The sequence below is a fragment of the Typopeltis vanoorti genome, chromosome 1, assembly GCF_054136105.1.
Source record: "Typopeltis vanoorti isolate ZY-2024b chromosome 1, IOZ_Tvanoo_1.0, whole genome shotgun sequence".
Lineage (NCBI taxonomy): Eukaryota > Metazoa > Arthropoda > Arachnida > Uropygi > Thelyphonidae > Typopeltis > Typopeltis vanoorti.
In genome coordinates this window covers 16,144,297-16,160,195 of record NC_143549.1, presented here as the reverse complement: position 1 = coordinate 16,160,195, position 15,899 = coordinate 16,144,297, and positions in this window count along the sequence as shown.

Here is a 15,899-nt window from a genome sequence, read left to right as displayed (position 1 = left end):
GTAATGTAGGCATAATAAGTTATTCAAATACATCCTCCCTTCTCCTTCAACAGTTTTCAGTCTGTTGATATGTGTAATCATCAGAGTAATAGCTATTTTCAAGCTGCTGAACAAAAGCAAGCTTTTGTTCAGCAGCTTGAACAAAATGAAATGCAAGATATCTGGTTGTATGTATATATATATCCTAACCATTCATTTAACAACAGATTACAAACAAATTACACACTGCATTAGAGAATTTATTTTTATTTATGAAAGATTACACAAAGGCACGTTTTTTTTTTTTTTTTTTTTTTTTTTACATTACTGATTATGTTATGTATTTTCTTTTCTCTGTTAAATTTTTAGCTCTGTAGATGATATCGATTTGATACCTGCTGCTCTGGCAGAAGTAGCTGTTCCAGGATCATTGTTAGCACCCACTCACATTTGCTTGATTAGTGAACAGTTTGCCATACTAAGAAAGTCTGATCGCTACTGGTATGAAAATGGGGGCCAACCTAGCTCTTTTACACCAGGTAAATTAGAGATTATCAAGTAATTTTAGTCATTATTTATATGAATTACAATTAAAGATCTTCTGTAAAAGCTATTTAAAAACATGTAATTTATACTTTCCATTTATTCCCTTTACATGTAGTTCACAAGAAAGTACACATAGCTCTCCACTTCAGCTTTACTTTCCTCTAGATGTAAGTGGTGGTTCTGTTAAGTTTAGCAACCCAGTCTAAGGCTGTAGTAACTGAACTCTTCAGCAGACTTTATGATCCAGGTGACATACAAATGAGAGGTGATCCTGGAAGGGCTTCTGTGGCCTCAGTGGCAGTGACTATAGATCCAATTAAGAGGTCAACCTGAAAACAGTTTATGAATTTGGGATAGAGCCTAAAAAATTTAGAAGTTGTGAAACCAGAATGCAAAAGAACTTGAATTGGAACATTCTTATACATAAAGAATGTTTCAGTTCAAGATAAATAGCTTAGACAAAAAGTAGCCTATTTATGTATTGTCATATTGTCACCTGGATCATAAGAACAGTAAGCAAATTGCAGCTTGGTTCACTACATATATAATGGTTGCCTGCAAATTTATTTCCTGTTGTGGGCATAGATGTTTGTGAGGGTCTTTAGAGTTAAATGGTTCTTGTCATCTGAAATGGGACCATAACCATTACTTAGCTTATCAGAAGCCTGAAATGGCTTGAAAAAGTACCATGTTTGGTCTCTTCAGCAGGCCTGAAGAGACCAAAATGTCTGGTCCATAATCCATGTAGTGATAAAAGTGATAAGCAATCTTTCATGAGTGGAACTCGCATAAAAATAAAATAATAACAATAACCTTGGTGTTCATAAAGAGGAGTTGAAAAAGATAATAGCTATTTAAGTCTTACAAGGAAGCACAACTAGTGTCCAGAAACCACACTCTGTCCTATTCTGCAGTGAAGATGACAGACGAATGTATGAAACAAGTTTTATATAATGGAAAGAAAGACTGAAAATATATTGGAATTCAAACAAGTTCATGAAAAGATTTGTACACTTAGAGTTTTTAAATACCAATTCTGTGCATATTATTATTATCTGCTCCCTCCATGGAGCCAGCAGACTCGCTGTGGGAGGTTCATTCAACTGACAAATATTTATCATACCAAATCTTAAAATCTTTTACACTCCTTGCATTAACAACACATTCTGGTAATGAATTTCATTCACTGACAGTTCTCAATGTAAAAAATCTACTCCTCATATCCCTCTTCACCACACTCATACATAACTTCCAGGGTTTATCCCCTCTTGCCTCTATATAATAATAATAATAAAAATTACTTATATATAAAGTATACATATACATATATACATTTTTTTTTATTTATTAATTTTTTTCCTTTTTTTGTAAACATGTTGCTCCCCAGCATAATTTAATTTTCTAACCTAATAGAGGCGATAATAATAATAATCAAATTCTAGCTTTGATTGTAGTAAGTTTTTTTTTTTTTTTTTTTCACCAGAGGTCAGACCAATAATTGTAACGGTTGGTCAGTAACTTTAGCATGCTATGTAAATTGTAGTGCAGTTTGTTTCTTTTATATATGTGTATACTCCAGATGATGACCTTAATGTGAAGGCTTATTTTGGTTTATATTGAACTAAAGTTTTACTCCAACACAGTAGTTGTTTCCATAATTTTCATAATGTACATGTTAGAATACTTCTTATCATAGCAGCATTACAGTGTGCAGCCTTTGCAACACTTGCAATATGTCCTCTAAACTTCAGTCTTCTGTCAACCATCACTCCCAAATCTTGAATCTAATCCACTTTGTGCAATATGTCACAATCAATATAGTACATACATTATATTTTTGCACTTCACAATGCAACATCTTGCATTTATTAATGTTAAAACTACAACCCGACTCCTTTGTCCAAGTCAAAAATCTATTCAAATCTTCCTGAAGGAATTAACATCAGCAGTGCTACTTATAATTCTCCTCAACTTTGCATCATCAACAAACAGCTGCAGATCCCCAGTTACAAACAAGTTAAACAGCAGGGGGCCCAAGAACACTGGGGCACACCACTGGTTACCCTCCCTTTTTTTTTTTTTTGAGACATTGCTCCATCATGCACAACTTGCTTGTATCATTTAGAAACCCTTGGTATGCAGTTATACACTTGTGTTAGATACTGCCTTGTAAATTTCCATGCACTGTCGACATCTTTTCTGCTCAGCTCATCTACTGAATATACTGATGCTAACTGACTACAGAGCTTCCTGTAATCACCTGCTTTATACTTCTACATATATCCATTTTTGGCAGTAACCTTTTCTTGTTTCACCACTTCTCCAACAAATATCTCATGATCACTGTCACCAATCGGTGCCAGTGTCTACACCTCATTAACAATTACATCTTGTGAAGTTATTACCAATCCAAAACATTAAAGCTTCTAGTTGCTTCAGTCACATACTACTTAAGATATTTATCTCTCAGAATTCAACAAACTCACTCTCCTTGTTCCCACACACTATCTCCTCCTTCCATTCTATATTTAATTAAAATTGCTCATCAGGATCACCTTCTTTTTAGATGCATAACCAATTTACCTAAACAATTCACAATCAATATTTGCTATGTTTCCTGGCTTATAACAGCATCCTCTGATATACTAGCTTGTTAATTTCAACTTCATGCCACACAGATTCAGAATCTGTGCGAGCACTATCAACTTTCACATTTTGTGAACACAATTCCTCTGCAATCATTAACATCACTCTCCTCTTTTCACATTTCTATCCTTTTGGGAAATAATACAAAACACGGGTGAGTGATCAGTTAAAGATCGTCCCATGCAATAGCATATTTCGCCATCCCTTTCCCCTAAAAAAACTGTTTTAGTGACATCTTAAAGGCCATGATGTTGAGCTAGGCTTCAACATGTCTGATCCTAAATTCTAAATAGTAGCATTACTACTACTACTCCTTGGCATTACAGTCCATTTAAGACCTGGACCTGTCTCAGGATAACCTTCCATTCTTCACTATTCTGTGCCTTGCTCCTCCAGTTCTTTACTCTCATTTTCTTTAAATCATCCTCCACATTGTCAAGCCATCTCCTTTTTGGTCGTTCTCTGGACCTAGATCCACCTGGTCCAGACATGAAGACCTTTTTTATTGGCTCTGTCATCCCCCATTCCCTGAACGTGTCCTAGCCATCTCAGTCTTCTCACCTTTATTTCAGTAATAATATCCACTTCATTGAATTTCTCCATTATTTCTTTGTTATTCCTCACTCTCCAAAGTCCATTCTTGTTAACTGGCCAAAGATCTTTCTTAATACCTTTCATTCCCATATCTGCAATCAGTTTTAATCTCTCTGGATCATTGTCCATGTTTCACGACCATACAAAAGTACTGGTTTGAGTATTACTTTATATAGTTGGATTTTACTTTTTATCGAAATCAAATTAAATTTTAATAGTGGTTGAATGCTATAATAAGTTCTATTTGCAGCAGCTATTCTATAGGTAATTTCAACTGATACATCATTACTTTCTGTTATTACTGAACCCAAATATTTGAACTGCTCGACTCGTTCAAAGGTTTCTTCATCTACTGTGAAACTTTGGCTGTTTCCAAATTTTTGTTTATCTCTGGCAACAATTAAGTATTTTGTTTTAGTTTCGTTTGTTTGTAGTCCCATTTTCTTTGCCTCCACCCTCATTTGTCTATAACCTTCGCTGAGGCTTCTCTCGGTCCTTCCAATATAGTCCACATCATCCGCAAAAGCCAAAAGTTGTAGACTTCTATTCATAATAGTTCCACCTCTGTTTAAAATTACATTTCATATTAACTTTTCAAGGCATAGGTTGTAAAGCATTGTTGATAGTTGATCTCCTTGTCGTAACCCTTTGGTAATCCTGAACTCTGGTATGAGTTCACCCTGTATTTGCACTCTACACATAGTATTTCTGAGTGTCATTTTAACTAATCTTATCAATTTAGGTGGAATTTGGAATTCCTTCATGACTTTAAATAGCTTATCTCTATTGATGTTATCATAGGCTTGTTTAAAGTCCACAAACAAATGGTGCAGATTGTTATTGAACTCTTAGCATTTCTCCATTATAATTCGTACTGTAAAAATCTGGTCTGTTGTTGATTTATCATACCTAAAGCCACATTGGTAGTCGCCCAGCATTGTTTCTATAAAGGGTTGCAATCTAGTTGCCAGTACCCTTGCAAATATTTTGTAAATTACTGCTAACAGTGATATTCCTCTATAATTTTGGCACAGAGACTTGTCATTTTTCTTATGGATAGGAACGATAATAACAGTGTCCCATTCAGTAGGCATAGACTCAGTTTCCCATACCTCTGACAAGCACTCATGTATTTTGATTAATAGTGATTGCCCACTGTATTTTAAAGCTCGACTGGTATTCCATCTTCACCAGGTGCTTTATTATTTTTCATTCTCTTTAGGGCTAATTCCACCTCGTTTAATTCTGGTGCTTCCTCTGTCTCAGCTTTTCCCCTACTTGCCAGGGTTTCATCTTCTCAAAATTTCTTAATTTGTCCAGTATTCTTCAAAATCTCAATTTCGTTTAGCCTTGCCTTTTCCCATTCACGCTTCTTTCTTCTACACATCTTTTTGGCTTGTTTTCGTTTTTCTCTATATTCATTCTCATTTGTTCGAGTTTTCCATTCAAGCATCTTTAGACGAGCTGTATTTCTGTCTTCAACACATTTTCTACATTCCAAATCATACCATTCATTTCTTTTATCATTGTTTCTGAATCCCAGGACTTCTTCAGCCACTTAAGTAATTTTAATCTTTATCCCTTCCCATTTTTTATATATAGTCATATTATTTGTATATTCATCCTCTTTTTTTTCATTTATTTCTTCTTTCAATCTTTCAATATATTTTTGTCTGATTTTTCCATCTTTTAATTTTTGGATGCCATATCTTGGCATTCTCCTAACTCTACCTACTTTATTAATTTTTATCCTTGTTTATATTTAATTCTCAACAAGTAATGAGCCATATCACAATCCGCTCTTCTAAAGCTTCTTACATCAATGATATCTGTCACATGTCATCTATCAATCATCACATGATCTATCTGATTTTCCATTATTCCATCTGCCAATCTCCAGGTAACTTTATGTACCTTTTCATGTGGAAAACAGGTTGTACATATGATCATATTTTTGCCACTTGCAAAATCAATTAGTCTCATGCCATTTTCATTACTTTCTTCATGTGCACTATCTCTTCCAATTGTTGGTCAGAAGGTCTCTTCCTTTCCTATTTTGGCATTCATGTCTCCTAGAACCATTTTAACATGTTTTGGTGCCTGATCATATATCCTCTCCAATAATTCATAGAAATTCATTGTCTTCTTCACAGGAGTCCTCGGTTGGTGCGTGTGCACATATAAGTGAAATATCGAACATCTTAAACTTTATTCTAAGTACACAAAGTCATTCATTAACTGGTCTAAAATCAAAAACCAAGTGTTTCGATTTTTTATAACCAAAAATGCTGTACCAAAGGCTTTTTGATCTCCTCCGCTGTAAACAATAGTATGTGTTCTGGTATCAAATATGCCACTCCCTTTCCATCTCACCTCCTGCAATGCTGTTATCCACACCCTATATCTCTGTAGTTCCTCACACACTCTCTTCATTGTTCCTGGTCAGTTCAAACTCAAGACATTCCAGCTTCCAAACCAATATTCATAATCCTTTTTCCGTTGTCCAGGTCATTCCGTGAAGTCCATCCAGTTAATTTTCCTTTTGACTTTCTTAACAAGTTGAGTTTTAACAGGACAGGGTTGTTAGTCCTGCGCCCAACCTTACAAGAAGGAACTTGGCTATACTCCGGGGACTGGCTACCCATTTTAGTCGCCTTATATGACATGCATGGGCTACATTGGGACTATTCTTTAACCCCGGTCACCACATGGGGTTAAATAGTAGCATTAGCCAATGAAAATTCATAAGTTAATGAAAAACGATATAAACTATATTTTTTTTAGAGAAAGAGAGAGACAATTAACCCTTTAACGGTGGAATGTTGTTCTGAAAATGTGCATCTTCATGTGTAATTAAAATCAAGTGAAGACGAGCGTACTCATGAAATGCAGAGTAAATGCACCTGCTGTAAATTTTAATTAAATTATAACAAAGTGGCAATTATTAAAAGTTTGTTTTGAAAAAATCAATAATTTTATTGCTCAAAAATTCATTAATATCACAAATACTATCAACACAACCTAAAAAATATTGTTTTTTTAAAAAAACTATGAAAAATCCACAAACATAGAAAAAAGTATAGCAATTTGCATAGTAAAGTATAGCAATTATTATAGCAATTATAACAATTAGCAAAAGTATAGCAATTATAGTTTATAAAAAATTGGATACAACTTGCTAAAAAACACTACAAATTAGAAGTGCCTTGCGTGATCTTTTTTTAAAAATTTTCATGGTTTTCATTATTTTGTGAGGAAAATTAAGTGCTGTTTGCACACTTCTCACAAGAAGTTATTTGAATTGCGTGCAATAGTATTTTGTTTGCTTTGCTTTGCATACATTATTTTCATAAAAAATGCAAAAAAATCATTGATCATTAGATTCCTTTATAATAATAAGAGAAATATATTTTTTCATTTTTACTAAAATTTCAATTTTTGTCACAAAGGGTAATTTATTTTTTCACATGATGAGTATACTTGTCATTACCCAAAAAGTGGTAATTTTCTAAAAAATGATGAGTATACACATCAAACACTGTTAAAAGGTTAAAAGAAAGAAAGAAAATAATGTATTACTATTAATTTACATGTAATGCTCATCACGTCATACAGAATGAAGAACTGCTAAATCACAAACATGTAACTATGGTAAATATATTTTTTTAGATTTTCGAAAATGTGTCACATCTTACCAGGAGTTAATTTATATTTTCACTGTTCAAATTTAAATCTATGTTTAAAATGGGAGCCTTCATAACTCAGTCAGTATAGACAAAGCCCTTTGGTCAGAAAAACCTGGGTTCGATTCCCGTAGGTGATGTGAGGAACCTTTATCTGGTCTCTTTCAACTAAAGGTGAGTTAACCAGTCTCATATTGAGGTGGAGGGTTTTTTCTCCCAGTAACTTGGCTTTTTCATCCCTCAAAACAGGCAAACCACTCCTTGAACACACACGGCTACAGTCATAAATATACTTACGAAAAGGAAGGCAATGGGAAACCACTTTGCTCATAATCATCTTCCTAGTATGGTAGCACATAACTACCTCCATCAGCCATATGGCTGAGGGAATAGGAAATGTTTAAAATGAAACTTTTCTTGCTTTCATATTCACAAAATAAATAACGCCAGTGTAGTCTAATTTCTGATGGATTTCATGTTCAATTGAAATCATGGCAAGACCTTCCAATCGAGTTTCGAGCATTATGGCAAGACCTTCCAATCAAGTTTCGAGCATTGTAGAATGTAAATAAATTTTAATAAGCTTTAGTTTGGAAAGACTATGCTCACTGCTTGAGAAAAGACAGCATCTGCATTTAAAGTATCATTGAAGATTACTTCAAGACCAGCTGTATTCCCTCAGCTCATGTCAATGTAAAACACAAAAAGACATTCATCACATCACTGTTAACACTGCACTGCAGACTGGTTGGATTCTCACTCACAGAATAATGACCATTGTCACGTCATACAAAATTTCAAATTAATTCAGTCATTCTGAAATTTTATATATAATCTAATCTCGTATTTCTATATTCATTAAGAATATGTTACTGTACTTTCATTAAGCAATTTTGATAAATATGCATGTATTTTAACCTAGGATCAAGGTTAACTCACGGTCAACAATGGAATCGGAAATAAATGCAAGAATAAAGGTGTTCCTATTGTTACATTGTCTGATATTAACACCGACAGTGCAATATTAAATGCAACACAATACTACATTATTTTAAATGATTATGATTTTTAAAAAATATACAGTACAATGAATTTTTATTATGTATAAATTTAACTAACAACATCCTGATGTCTGGTTTCAACAGAGAAGGAATAAATTACTTTTTTACGATTTATTTTTCATATAGTTTAGGCCAATTTTGCCGCCCAAAAAAACTTGCCTGGTGCAAATGCATGTGATGTGTTGTACCGTCTGTAGAGCCAGCCCTGACATAAGCAATACCAGCATGGTGAAAGTCAGGAACAGAGAATGTAGTATAAATATGCTGAATGACACAGCAGAGAATAATAAAACAGCAGAAGGCTTGAAAGACAGTGGAACATTAGATGAATGGAGGCAGAATGATAAAGATGCAGATATGAATGATATGAACATGAGTAAGGATGTTAGAAAATAATTGGTAAGGTTGAGGAATGAATTGAAGCATGTGCAGAGGGTGATAGGTCATTTAGAGAAGAGATTGGTGGTTGGAATTCAAAGAAGAAAGGTACCAGTGGTAGATGAATCAAAAATGACTGGAATGACAGAAAGTAGTGTAATGGAAAACTCTGTGGTGAAAGATGTGAAAAATGAAGGTGTGAGACATAAATTGTGAGTGTGCTGAGGTATGGTAGTAGGGAGCTGAGGAAAAGAGCTATGATTATGAAAGTTCATGATAACTAGAATGTGTAGGAAGAGAACACTTGATTTTGTGAATGTATAGGGTAAATTTGAAAGCAGGAGATGCCTGTTTGTTGCAGATAGTCTGCATTGAGTGAGAGTGGCAGTGTAATGATTGTTGATGAGAGGAAGAGCATGGTAGCCAATCAGGGAAATGAAGCAGGGAAGACAGGATAAGGATGCAGGGATGGCCTCCATGAGAGCAACCTAGCCAAAGAACTTGAATGAAACTATTAGGAATAGAGGTGCAGAGTTTATGGCCTTGATACAACTAATCAGTCTGCAAATTATTGGTGTCAATGAGATATGGTTAACAGAGAATGATGTATTCACAAGAAATAAAATTGTTATAACATTTTTCAAAAAAGATAAAAGAGGAAGTGGAGTATTACTGATTATTTCAGAAGAGTTGTATCTTATCAATGTCAAACTTGAAGAACACAGTGGATGCCTGTTTGAGGCCATTAGGTACAAGTTTGAGGTAAGCACAAGTTTAGATATTAGTGAGATGTTTCAACTCAGAAATGCAGAGGTAGACAATTCTGAAATGTTTAGACAGATGAGACTGGTGAGTGACAGAAAATGTTAATAATGGATGATTTTAACTATGGAAGCATTGACTGGAATTTCAAAAAAACATGTAAGGAGAATGAATTCCTTGAGCTACTGAGGAACAACTATTTTAGGCAGCATGTAGTTGAAGTAACATGGGGAGCATGAGTGATGGATTTTATATCATCTCATGCAGTGATAATAGAAGAGGTCACCACAATGCCTCTGACTGGGGATGATTGATCATATAGTTTTTATGTGGAGGAGTGGCTAAGCAGGCTACACAAAATATAGGATATGTGTGGAATTATAGAACAGAGAACTATGATAATTTAAGGGAACAAGATTAATGATGTTAAATAGCTTGATCATTTGAAGGGGAGAGAAATCGGCAATACCTTGGACTTTATCCAAAATTAGTTACTTATGGCAATGTTGAATTGAGGAGGATATATAACATGGAGGGTGCTATCAATCAATCATGAAATTATAATTAGTAGAAGTTGAGTAAAATTGAGTAAATAATCCCTGGAAGTTGAGTAAAGGCATGGTTAGTAGAGGTGTTAGAATTAGATTTTTTTGCTTGGAGAACGATGAATGAATGAATGGAATAGGTTGCCAGTGTCAGTTAAGAGTGCTTTTTTTTTTTTCTATGAATGGGCTCAAGGAGAAGTATAATAGATTGTGTGGATAGTTTGGGTCTCCTGCAATGAGTCTTCAGACTCCATGGAGGTGCTTATACAATAATAATAATAATAATAATAGTAAGTTATTCATGGCTGAAGCAAACCCTTGAAAATTCTATAGTTTCGTTGCTAGCAGAAGAAAGGGTAAATATGGAAGACTGATTTTAGTTGCTGGAGCTGTAGCAGAAATGTTCAAAGTATTTCATGTGGTGTGTGTGTGTGTGTGTATGGGAGGGGGGAGAATTTAGGAATAGTGTGAATAATAATTGAAAGGAGGATAGAAGACTAACAATTCAAGAATTGGAGTGTTTAGAGTATTAAGCAACCTTGATGTTAATAAGCTATGGAACTGGATGGAATATTACCACATATATTATGGAAAGGTGCAAAAGAGCCGACAAGTGCCCTTGATTTGGCTGTTCAACAGGAGTCTGGAAATAGGAAGTCTCAGAAGAGAGAAAGAAGAAAAATAGTGCCACTGCATAAAGGAGAATCCAGTAGTTATTATTACAGTAGTCCCCCCATTCTCTGCAGGAGGATATGTTCCAAGACCCTCTATGGATACCTGAAACCACGGATAGTACCGAAGACTATATATACTATTTCATCCTATACATACATACATACCTATGATAAAGTTTGATTTATAAACTAAACACAGTAAGAGATTAACAACGATAAGTAATAACAAATAGAACAGTTGTAACAACATACTGTAATAAAAGTTATCTGAATATGAATGAAATCTTAACAACCTCAGCAAATGCGTTTTTTATTATTTATTTATTATTTTATGAAGTTGAGGACTTTCACCTTTTCACTCAAAAGAAAGCACTTGACGGCTTCTCTTTAGCATATCTGAATTGCCAGCATCACTACTCTTATGCTTTGAGGACATTATTAGTTAAAATAAGGGTTACTTGAACACAAGCACTACTATACTGTGAGAGTTGATCTGATAACTGAGACCTACTCAGAACGGCACGCAATTTAAAACTTATAAATTATTTATTTCTGGTATTTTCCATTTAATATTTTTGGACCAGGATTGACCATTGATAATGGAAACTGCGAAAAGTGAACCCTGTGGATAAGGGGGACTATGGTATTTTTTTAATAAATTAAAAAAAATCTAACCCTGTTCTAGAAACCAAACATAGAACTTAAACCACTTTGACCACCATCTGATTGCTTTAGTAAGTAGTCAGATGGTGGTCACTATGTGCCACCCGACAAGACTATATATGCCATTATAATCAATTAATAATGGAAACATGTTAATATACCATATTTTTTGCCTTATAAGATGCACCGTTGCATTGAACGCATCTCATTGTTCATGTCGAATTTGGGGGGGAAAAAATTCTTTGCAGTATAAGACACAAATTATGCATAAAAATTTTCATCTAAATATGAATTTTTTTAAAAATTTTAATATATGTATTATCTGTTTATTAGATTAAAAAACAATTATCCTTAAAAATCATCAAATCATTAAAAAATCTAACATATAATAATATAAACAAATAATTTTTATAAATTTCATTAACCTTCTTTTCAAATTTTTATTAATCTTCATCTTCACTCTCAAATTTTTCTGAGTTAGTTTCTTCATCAGAAACTGAGAAATAATAAGTCACCCTCCATACCAATCAAGAGAATTACTAATGCCACACTTTTAAAAAGAATTAATAATAATTTCAGGTTTCATTTCATTCCATGAACTCTTTACTCATAATACTCACACACCTGCAAAATTGTGGCCTTCTTTCTTTCTCCTACCTGTAGATGTTTCCTCAAAATTTGGAGATTGCATCCAATTGATTTTTCCCTCATAAATCCCACTCGGCCAGCCTGCTGGCCGAGTGGTTAGCTTATCTGCTCTCACAACAAAAGGCTGTGGGTTCAAATCCCATGATTGTTTGTGATTGTCTGTGGAAATACTAGTGGTGGTGATCGGCAGTAAATGGCATTGGTGTAGTTGCAGTCAGTTGGTGGAGACAGAGTTGTAGAATAGGTACCCTCCTTCGATTAGTCTATGGACTCCCTGGAGGTGTCTAATAATAATAATAATAAAATCCTTTAAATGGTTTGTTTATTGATACATCTAAAGGTTGAAGTACAGATGTGAGTCCTCATGGGATTACAGCTATTTTGAAGTTCATTCTTAACAGCTTTGGTTTTATGTCATCTAAGTATAGTAAGATCCCATGCTAACAAAGCAGGTTTCTAATGTAAAATGCAGGACATCCGGACCACACCTTCTTTACTCATTTTACCCTCATAAATTATAAGGGAAATCCTTATCCATCCTTTTGGATGAATATGAATGTAAACTCCTTTGGGAAGTTTTTCTTTGGGCATTGTTTTTCTTTTAAAAATTAAAAAAGGTGGCAATTTTACTCCATATACACAGCACGATAAAACAACAGTTTAGTGGGTTTTTTTGTGACCAGCAGTTTTAACAATATTTTTTTCCACTTTTAGAGTCAACAGCCTTGTTTGAGGTCACATCAAAAGTCAGAGACACTTCATCCATATTATCTATATGTGAAAGTTCAAAATTGTCTTATTTTCTAGCATTTATGATGAATCTGTGAAACTCAGTAATTTTATTTTCAAATTTGTCTGGCATTTTTTGTGGTATTTTCATTTTTGCATGCATGCATAATCATTTCTCTTCACAAATCTAAAGCACACCATGATGGTAACCCTGTAAAATCAATGATATTTCTTTCTGTTGCTAATAATTTTGCTTATTGAATAGTCATTTTTGCAGATAAGCAGAAACCTGATCTTCTTTGATCCGTTATCCAAGTTTTTAATTCATTTTTAATTTCTCGCCATTTTGCTGGTTTTCTACAGAGATTGTGTTTTTTAGAATTTGCTTCTATTAACTGCTCTTGTTTCCTCCATGTTTGTACCATTTATCTGTAGGTGGAGGCCCAAAGTGCTGCTCTAATATAATAATATAGTAGTTAATGTAATAATAAATAAATAATGTAATAGTTTAAATGCTGATCATTAACTATTCAAAATGATCACGCATCACCAACAAGCAATGACACACCAGTTTATAAGACGCATCCTAATTTTCAGATAAATTTCAGGTACAAAAAAGCATGTCTTATAAGGCAAAAAATATGGTAATTATTTTTATTTATAGAATTTTTTATTGACACAATTATAGGAAAACAATCACAAAAAAGAGAACATCAATTCAAATGAAAGTGTGTCATTATATGCACTATCCACTGCAGGAGAATAGCTTCATCGGTATTAATAAATATCCAAAAATAAATTACAATAAAATAAATTAGTTAATAAAATATTTTTAAATATAAAATTAATTAATTACAATTTACAGAACACATGAATGGTGACTATTAGTATAACTTCCCAAAATTAAGAAAGTTTAAGGCAGTCGTTTTGTTAAGGTTTGGATGGTGAATGTGTTCTTCACAGCCTTCGTTGTACAGGTACAGTCTTTCCAGAAAAAAATAAATATTTGGTCTTGTTCCAAAGATCCTATGTTTTGTAGATAATGCATGGCTTGCTAAAGCAGATTTAGATCTTTAAGTGAAATATATTCTCGATGTTCTTCTAGATGAATTTCTGCATTGGAAAAAAAATTATTTTTTTCCTAATTAGTAACCAATTTATTAATAAATAAATCTACAGATTTATTTATTAATAAATTGGTTACTAATTAGGAAAAAAATAATTTTTTTTAATTATTTTATACTGCCACTGGTCCATAATAACATAAGCCACAAGCGCAGGGGGATTCTGTAAACTCCAGGATAAGAAAGAAAAGGATATTTGTTTTTAGGAGAGATAAAGAAAGTGTTAAGTTTATGAACTTGATGGAAAGAGACTTGTAAGTCAATCTGTCAAAGTAGTCTTGCTATTTTTCTGAAAGTCCTTTAACATATGGAATACAAATTCCGGCAACTTCTTCTTGAGACAGGTTAAGACAATGGATATAATTATTGATTATTTTATCAATAGTTTTTGTATTATAACCATTAGACACAAAGGTAGCTCTGATAATAGATAGTTCTTTGTTTAGAAGAGAGCCTGTAGAACACATTTTATGAGCTCTCTCTCTCTCCACTAGAGATTTGACCACACTACATATCTGACAAGGGTGATGATGTAAGTTAGAATCAATTTACCAGTATGAGTTGGTTTTCTCTCTATATATACTCGTATATACTGAGAACTGTAGATTCCCATTTGGTTGATATAGAATGAGAAGATCCAGAAAAGGAAGACAGTTGTTATCTTCTACTTCCAAGGTAAAAAAATGATTCTTGGGTTTATTGAATTAATTTTTTCAAAAATTTAATGAAGATTTTAAATGGTAAAATTATCATCAACATGCCTACCAAATCGGTGGTTTAGGTGATGTCCAGAAAAATGTCCAGAATATGTTGTTTGAAATGTTCTATAAAGCAGTTAGCTAAATTTGGGGAAATGGGAAACCCCCATGACTGGTCTGCAGAATGTCCATAATGTTCAGATACCTCTTGGAGTTCAACGTTCATGGCACCACAAACAGAGGTCTGAGGCCAAACCAGGACCACACCATCACATCTCCGAATTTCATACGGTACCTTAGGCAAATAAGGCCCACCTTATTTAAGATTTGAATAAGTTAGACAATTGTTTAGATTAATTGAAACAACAGTGTTCATATTAAAGTTTGTATTATCACTAATTAAAAAAAAACACAAATAAGAACAATTCTTGCAGTAATTTATATTTTAACCAAGTCTTTAAAAAACACCTTGTGTGGACCTTTATTAAACCATACAGGTTTAATAAAGCCCTTGAACAAAATTAAATATTTAAAAAAGAATATAACAATTATTTTTAATTATTATTAATTTTAATCATAATTATTAGCTTAAGAACAGTCATATGGGCATACAAATACACCACATTCTTCTTTGGTGAGACCAACACACTCTTCATGATACCATTTAAGACACAATGTGCATTGCCTCATATCAGCAACCTTTTCTTCTCTGCATCAATGGCAATACCACCCCTCTTTTGACACTCTGTTTGTTCCTTTATTTTTTATTTTTTTGGTTCTTCCTGTTTTTAAGTAGCAGCCTTATCTTTCTTACTATCCTTTTCTTTGAAAAGATCTTTGGTCACTCTCTGGCCCTTATAACTTAATGCTTTTCTTCGTGGTGTTACTTTTACAACTGCATAATTTGACGTTGGCATTAACTTTTGAAACGATGACTTCAAAGAGTTCTTTGTTTTTAGATTTGCCAATGGAATCTCATCATCAGAGTTATCTTAATCACAAGATAGAGGATTAGGACATTTTCTTACAGCTCGAGCAAGATTCAAAAATTGAGCTTTACATTTAGAAATTGTTGGGTTTCTCTTTAAAAATAATTTCAACCAATCTTTTCCTGCGAGGCCACTTTCTTTATTGAAGTTATTCCTAATTTAATTTTGTTTGCAAAATAT